The sequence below is a fragment of the Miscanthus floridulus genome, chromosome 16 (genome assembly GCF_019320115.1).
Source record: "Miscanthus floridulus cultivar M001 chromosome 16, ASM1932011v1, whole genome shotgun sequence".
NCBI lineage: Eukaryota > Viridiplantae > Streptophyta > Magnoliopsida > Poales > Poaceae > Miscanthus > Miscanthus floridulus.
Window position 1 is genome coordinate 92369723 of NC_089595.1, and position 8382 is coordinate 92378104.

Here is an 8382-nt window from a genome sequence, read left to right on the forward strand (position 1 = left end):
TACCTCCTCGTCGGTGCTACTATGCGAGTCACCCCTGGTGGGCGACACATCTTGGCTAGATCTTGTATGCATCACTCAGAACTGGTGTTTGGTTGTGGTAGAGAAGGAGGAGTGGGCGGGAGGTAGGCAACCGGCATCGTACCTACACCGCTAGGGTTGGGGTAACAGGCAACCCTCACAATCCCTATGAAGGCGGGTTGTGTGATGCAGGTAGTCACGGTGGGAGAATGGGACTATGGAGGTGATCAGCGAAGGTCGGGGCAGAGTGGAGCGGCATGGCGGACTGGGCGTGGTAGGCAGACACTGTAGTGGGGGCATACGGTGAGCGAGAAAGGCAGGCGGTGCGGTGGAGGAGGGCGACGCGCTAGAGGCTAGCGGTGCAGTGGAGGTGGGCGGATGGCGTAGTGGAGGCACCACACGACGCGATGGGGGATTCCATGGCGAGGTGGACGCGGGCGCGACCGTGGTCGGGTGTGGGGAAATGCCAATTCAGAAACTCATCGTGAGTGGGGAACAACTGATGCCATTGCATGAGGTTGTCTAGGCCGCCCATCCGAAAGCCCACCAAGGAGGCTGCAAGCCTAGCGAGGAGGCGTCTGGATGGCTGCGCTTCGTCCGGATGCCCTACATCAAGCATTTCCGTTCCACAAGTAGCTTTATTGATGTAGCTGAAGCTATTTTGTTTAGGGCTATAGTTTCACTTCTTGAATCTTTGAAGGAGTGATTTTGGTAGGGAGCAAGGTGCTGACAAGGTAAGAATCAATTCTGAAATGATTTCAGTGTCAAATGAGGGTGTGTTTGGTAGGGATACAAATTTTTGTAGAAACGTTTCATATCTTCATTCTTTCGAGAAATGTTTCTGGTGATGAATCAGAATCACCTTGTAAAACTGTTTGGATGCTAGGCTGGATTCTGATAAAAAATATTTTTTTTACAAAAAACATATAAATACAAATATTGTTTAAAAATTCAAAACTTTTGTGGGCAAAGAACAACTTAAATACAACATATTTTAACTTATTTCACTTAAGAAGAACTAACTAAAAAATTATTGTTGCAAATGTGAAAGAAGGCGTCTCTCCAAGCTAGGCATAAAAATGAGAAATGTTTCTAGTGATTCTTGAGTGAAACATTTTTTATCTAAACTCGATTGGCAGCGATTCTACTAATTCTCGCTAAGAATCCAAAATGTTTCGAATTAACAAACGGGGCTGAATGGGAAGAATTCTAGATATTTGTTAAATAAATTCTCATGATATAGTAGATTTTTTTAATTTCTTTCTTTCTTTCTTCCTTTTTCTATTCTCCCTTATCATGTACTCCCCCGTCCCATAAAAAGAGTCATTCTCGTTTCCCAAGGAGTCAACTATCTTTAACTTTGACTAAATATATAACAAAATATGACTATTTATTGTACATAATTAGTATCATTGATAGATCTCTGAATATATTTTCCTAATGAACTTATTTGGTGATACAAATTTTGCTAATATTGGCAAGAGGTGTCACCTAGATCTCTCTACTTTTAAATGCTATTTCTGAGTCCATGAAAAAAAGGTGACAAGAAAAAATAAAACAAAAATATATTCCATCTGACATGTGGGTCCCACATGTAGGGGTCACATCGATGCAAAGCCATCGTACCACGTCAGCGTGCAGAGTGGGTTAGGATCTGTTTGGACCTAGATGGTACCCAAAGGCAAGTTTATGGACCCAGAAATAACATTAGAGAGTAGATGGATCTAGGTGACACCCCTTGCCAAGTTGAAGGCCCGGCCTTACATGTAGGGGCCATGTCAATGCACATTCAGCGTGCCACGTCAGTGTAGAGAGCATGTTAAGACCCGTTTGGACCTAGATGATACCCAAAGTCAAGTTCATGACCTAGAAATAATATTTCAAGAGTAGAGGGACTTAGGTGACACCTTTTGTCAAGTTAAAGAACCGGTCTTAATTTTTTTTCTGCCTGGTAGAAGTCTTGGTATACTGGTTGTGATAGTAGCATCATCTCTAGACCCTTTGTTGTCATATCTCCTTGTTTAGCTATTTGTGACAACAACAATGTTTGTTGCCACTTGAAAATTGACCTGTTAATTGGGCATGCAACAATTGCCTCTCCCTTGTAGCAGCCATCAATTTGTTTTGCATTTTTAAGTAGACCCAGCCCCAGTCCAAGCTCCATGCGCTTCTAGATCTTCTCATTGTGGAAGCAGGACTCCATCCATGAACTGATTGGTGGGGATTTTTTTATTGTTAACACATTTTTAAACTATTTTTAAAACTGACACTGTTTTTTTTTTCAAAACTAACACTTTTGGACGCACTTGTTTGCATGGCGCGACTAATTCACGCTGCCGCGCCATGCATGGAGGCGCGACAGGGGATAGTCAATGGCTGCAGCGACTGCTAACATGGCAGGTCTAACGCACCACCCGTCACGGCGTGACGGGCCTGTCGCGCCACGCATCACGCGCGCGGGGCTCCCGCACCACGCATCACGGTGTGGCAACCCCTTGTACCCGGCCTCACTTCCCTTTCTCTCTCTCTCTGTCTCACTTAGCCACTACCACGCCGCGCCCCGCCCAGCGTGCCCCGCCATGCCTCGCCCAGCATCTCCGCGCCGCCGCCATGCCACGCCGTGCCCCGCCCAACGCACCTGCGCTCGACATGCCACACCACGCCCTGCCGCGGCCGTGCCTGCCCAGCGAGCCCATGGCCACCATGCTCACCATGCCTCGCCCGGCGCTCCCGCCCGTCGCAACCCCCGGCGCCACGCCCCCCATCGCACCCACCACCGTGTGCTAGTCCTCCCTGACTCCATCTCCATCTCCCCCTATCTCGTTGCCTCCCTTACTTCCACCACCACCCCTCCATCTCCCCGCTGCCGCGCACCGCCCATCCCCATCATCGTCCTCCAGAAGGGGGATTGCCATCGACCGGCTGGCCATTGCCGCCGCGCTCCAGAAGTAGGCCGCTACCGACCGGCCATTGCCGTCGATGGCCATCTCCTTTCCATTGGTGGATTGTGGTGACCCATAATCTTTGTCGAGGTAATGCTCTTCTACATCTTTGTCAATTTTTTTGTTAGGGTTAGGATTCAAATTTAGTTTGACTGGATAGAGATTTATACAATTAGTTAGCAAAGATATTTAGTGAAGTTAGTAAATATAAGTTATGTATAGTTTTGCAGTTAGCTAGATATGTATAATTAGTAAAGTTACTTAGTATAGTAAGTATATGTATTAATATTAGTGTGTTTAGTGTAGTTAGTTAGTATTGTTAGTTAGAATTGTTGGTATAGGTATTAATATTAGATTAGTTAGTATAGTTAGTTAGTATAGGCATAGTCAGTTAGTTAGTACGCACGACGATTTTGATGACCTAATGAAGTTTCTGAAACGCTTTTGTAGATGGATTGTTGTGTTAGAGTTTTCTATGGAGGAAGTGTTAGGAGAGAAGATGGTATGTTTGAGGATATGGAAGAAGAATTGGAATGGTTTGATGAACCTCCTAGCTTCAACGACCTTTGTGTCTATTTGAATGCAAAGTTTGGTGGTAATTTCACACTTAAGGGGAGGTTTGATACTGGGAAGACTAGACCACACTATGTCCTGATACCCTTGTGCGACCTTGCTCACTGTTCCTGCTACAATAGGGTGCTCCAAGGTTCCAATGTGCCCATGGCTGAGGTGGTGGTGGAGAATCGGTACAGGATGTAGGGTGTCCTAGGCGGGCCGTCCATTGACGGTGTTGGAGGCAATGAGCAAGAATTGGGGGTCGAAGGGGAAGTAACTCAGGGTAACATGGATTTGGATAATCAGTTGACGCAGGAGCAGTTTCATTCAAGTCAAGTAGGCTATATAAGCAATGACTTCGAACGAGTTCAAATTGGAAGAGGAGGAGCAAGAGAAGGAGGACAGGATCAGTGATGTAGTTAGCAGTGATTTGGATGATTCAGATGATGACCAAGGAGGTAGACATGCTATGCCAGTACCTATTCATGGTATGCCATTACCAGTACCAACTAAGGTTTTTGCATGCTATCTAGGCTCAGGGTAGACTAGTCACAGATTTGCCAGTAGATGATACCCCCTATGATTTATGTGGCAGAATTAGCGAAGCGCAGTAGCATGTTCCACCACCACCTTACACGGCGACTGAGCTTGAGCAACTAAGGTTGATGAACGTACCTTTTAGGGATGTTCCAAACTATAGGGACATTAGCATGATGAATATGGCAGTTTATGACACCAGTCTCCAGATGTGTAGGAAATCATTGTATGACCATGAGAAAGAAATCCTTAGGAAGGGGATGATATTCAATACAATGTTAGAGATGAAGCTCTTCCTTCAGGACTATGCTGTGTATCACCATAGGCCGTACAACGTCACTCATTCAGACCAGGAGTTGAGGTACCACATGATATGCAAAAACGGTTGTATATAGAGGTTAAATGCACGAAAGAGACAGAGTGATGGCAAGTGGAGGATAAGTAAAGTGGTTGAACCCCACACTTGCCTAATAAATAGGGGGAAGGAAAAGTATTAGCAGCTCACTACACGTTACCTTGCCCATTGTATATTAGGGCTCGTTGATGACAATAACGACATTTCGGTGTCTTCTTTACAATAGTTCATATCTGGATTCATTAAGTATGATGTGAAGTATGAAAAGGCTTGGCGTGCTAAGCAAATTGCCCTGGTGATTCGTTGGGGTAGTTGGGAAGAAGCGTACAATAGGGTGCCCCACGTCTTATGTGCAATGCATTACTACAACCCTGGCTTGAAATGGTTTGTGGACACCGAAGGGATGTATTTTTAGGACCCATTGAGGCATGTCCTCTATCGTGTGTTCTGGTCATTCACGCAAATGGAACATGCATTCTAGTTTTGTAGGTCAGTCATACTTATTGATGGCACTTTCCTGACAGGAAAGTATAGGGGCACCTTAATGATGGCTATTATTATTGATCCTGAGGACCAGATAGTACCCATGACTTTTGCTTTGGTAGAGGGAGAGAACAATGAATCATGGTCATAGTTCATGTGGCTTCTACGTGTACATGTGCTTGGCCCATCTCGCACTATATGTTTGATCTCGGACCATCACCCAGGGCTTCTTAATGCTATAGCTGAGCATATAAATGGGTTCTCACATCTAGTGCACAGATGGTGCATGAGACACTTTGCCGCTAATTTCTAGCGGCATTAGAGGAAGAAGGAGGTATGTGACAAGGTAAAGGCTCTATGGTGTGTACGTACAGAGCACCAGTTCAAGGAGACAAAGAGAGAACTAGACAAAATACTAAATGAAGCGGGAAAGGCCTGGTTAGAGGCGTAAATGGAACAGAAGGCTCAGTGGGCATTAGCATATGACGAGGGGGGTTTAGGTATGGCATCATGACCACTAACTCCTTGGAGTCTTTCAACCGTGTATTCATCAGAGTTCGATCGTTGCCTGTGTCTGTAATTGTTGAGTTCTCCTTTCATAAGTGCAACAAATATTTTGTCAAGAGGTGGGAACTTGCGCAGAGGAATATAGCTGAGAAGGGGCATTTTGGAAAGGCCGGAGCAGAACATTTGAAGGAGGCCAAGGAATTAGCCAAGCAGCACACCGCCGAGCCGTATGGACCCTACCGCCATATCTTTAGTGTACGAAAAAAGGGTGGCACAAGCTTGAGCGGTGAACATTATGGTGGATAAAACTACCGAGTTGATCTTGAAAAAGTAGAGTGTGGTTGCAACGTCCCTCAGATCATGCATGCCCCTTGCTCTCATATGATCATGACCTATAGGGTTTGCGGGTATAACTATGAGGATCTGCCATATATGTCACCCTTGTATCTCCATTTGAACACCGTTAGTATTTGGGAGAGGAGCTTCGAGCCATACTTTGACCCGACATAGTGGCCACCTTATCATGGTTATGACTACGTGTCGCATCCGGATCTAATAAAGGTAGGCAAGGGTAGGAGGAAGAAGTAGCGACTCAAGGGGAACATGGACGCTATGAGAGGGTACGACAAAGACATGTATAGAGGGGGAGACTTCAACGAGACCCATGGCAGGAATCTTTGCTCTGTTTGCAAAGAACCTGGTCACAAGGCTAGCAGGCATAGAAGACAAGGGCAGTAGGTGCATATAGCAAACATTTTTTATATTAATGTTAATTGTTTGTTATGCTATTTAAAACTACTATGTTAGTACATTGGAACCTTGAAGCTATGTTTATTATGATATATGTTTATTATCTAATTTTGCATAATAGTTTATTCCTTTTACATTTACTTTGTTTTTATGCACTAATGTTCCATCATATTATAGTACTCTTAATGTTTGTTCTAATATATCCATTTCGAATTTGAACCAGGATGGGGGATCATCATCCGCAGTACCCTATTCTTGAGGTGCACTATGACAAGGACCACCGAGCCAAGCGTGTGTCGGAGCTTCAGGAGGACTTGGTACCTCTTAGACTACGCACGCACCAGCCGCACCGCTAGGATGAGCGATACTGGCCGTACATACAGCGTGTCGGCTTCCTTGAGATCGTCTTGGTCTTCAACACTGGGCTACCAATCCTCGACCCTGCACTTCTCACTGCTACTGTCGATAGGTATGATTTGATACACGTTTGCGATAGTACAAAGCATTGATTTATCTCATTGTTTGAATTAAAAAAACTTTTTGTATTGAATTAAAAAACAACTGGTGGAGGCCAGAGACCCACACCTTCCACCTTTCGTGCGGCGAGTTGACTATCACGATGCAGGACATGAAGATGATTCTGTGTCTGCGGTTGGAGGGTCTTCCAGTGACTAGGATCCTTGATAATGATCATTGGATGGACTTGGTGGAGCAATTCTGTGGCAGAAGACCATCCGAGGACAAGGATGCTAAGAGAGCAAAGTAAGAATTTCTACATTCCAAACATTTATCATTTTGACACCAGCACATATTCTACAAATTATTTTGCTATTTACATGGAGGGTGTAGTACATAACTTTTATGATGCGTATTGTCTTTGTCTAGTTTAATGTTTGTTTTTGTCCCCTTAGCTCTCATGTAACATCCGGTGTTAGCTCTAATTTAATGTTTGTAAAATATTTCAGGAAAACATCCGGTGTCAGTTCGAGCTGGATAACAGAAAACTTTGGGGCGCCGCTGCACCCAAATGCTCCAGAGCAGAGGATCGAGAGGTATGCTAGGGTGTGGCTATGGCACTTCTTAGGCATCTTCCTGTTCCCCGACACGTCGGGTAACACCACATTCACACTTGACTGGAGATGCTTTGTAAACTAACCTTTCTTTTTTCTTTTTCTTTGCCTTTGGTGGCTCTGGCCATTGATTCTTAGGACCGTAGAGCCACTCATTGAAACGACACTTCACAAATCCATAACGCTACAAGAGAATACTTTAGTACACGCATACATATAGAAATAAACATTTAAACAGATACACTTTTCACTTACTTCGTGTTTGTTCAGACACACAAACTCAAACGTATTCTCAGGGTTTATCACAGCTCGATCTCTGCATTCGCACAGAGGAGATTCCTCGAGTCGTCTAACTACGACTAGGTGCTTCTCCTTAGCTGTCATTAGGGGGTGGATCCCATCGCTTAAAGTGCTCACGTCGATGTCTCCCTCTACACTAATCGTCAAAAAGGAGGTACGTAGGGTCAAACTTGCCTGCACCGTCGATCCACTGAAAGAAAAAACACCTCTCATGGACCTACACAACAAGATTCCAACAAAATATTAGTAGCCTACTTACACAAATGAAGAAAAAAGATAGCGGAAATAATTACTTACATTAAAACGACTGCATGTATAGAAGCAACGCGCCGCTATATCTGGATGTCTCGATTGAAACACGTCGGCTGGGAAACCACAGTCACAGTTAGAGACAGGGAGGTCAGGAGGGACGGGGGCATCTTTGCTAGACGTGTCGGGGTATAATTCTCGAGGACGACCCTGTTTTCGCCAAAACTCCTCCCGATACATTTCTTGCATCTAACAAAATAGTTGTAATTTAACAAACAAAAATCAAAACATCATAAATTAATGTCAATGGGAACCATTTGCATTACAACAAATAAAATATAGCCTATGCTTTGGTGCAAACTCTATCTTAGATGCGAACATGAAAACTATATAAAAACTATACTTTGTTCAGTAAAAAATAAAATTTGGTACATCAACAGTGTGTCCATATATTTATTCACATATAAAAGTTGAGATGCAAACTCAAACAAGCAAAATTCATATAAAAATTAACCTTAGAATACATGGTAATCATAATTCTAACTAACCAATTAACCTTAACATTGGTAATCCTAATCATAATCCTTCAATCCAACGTGAACTCATATTTTCCTCC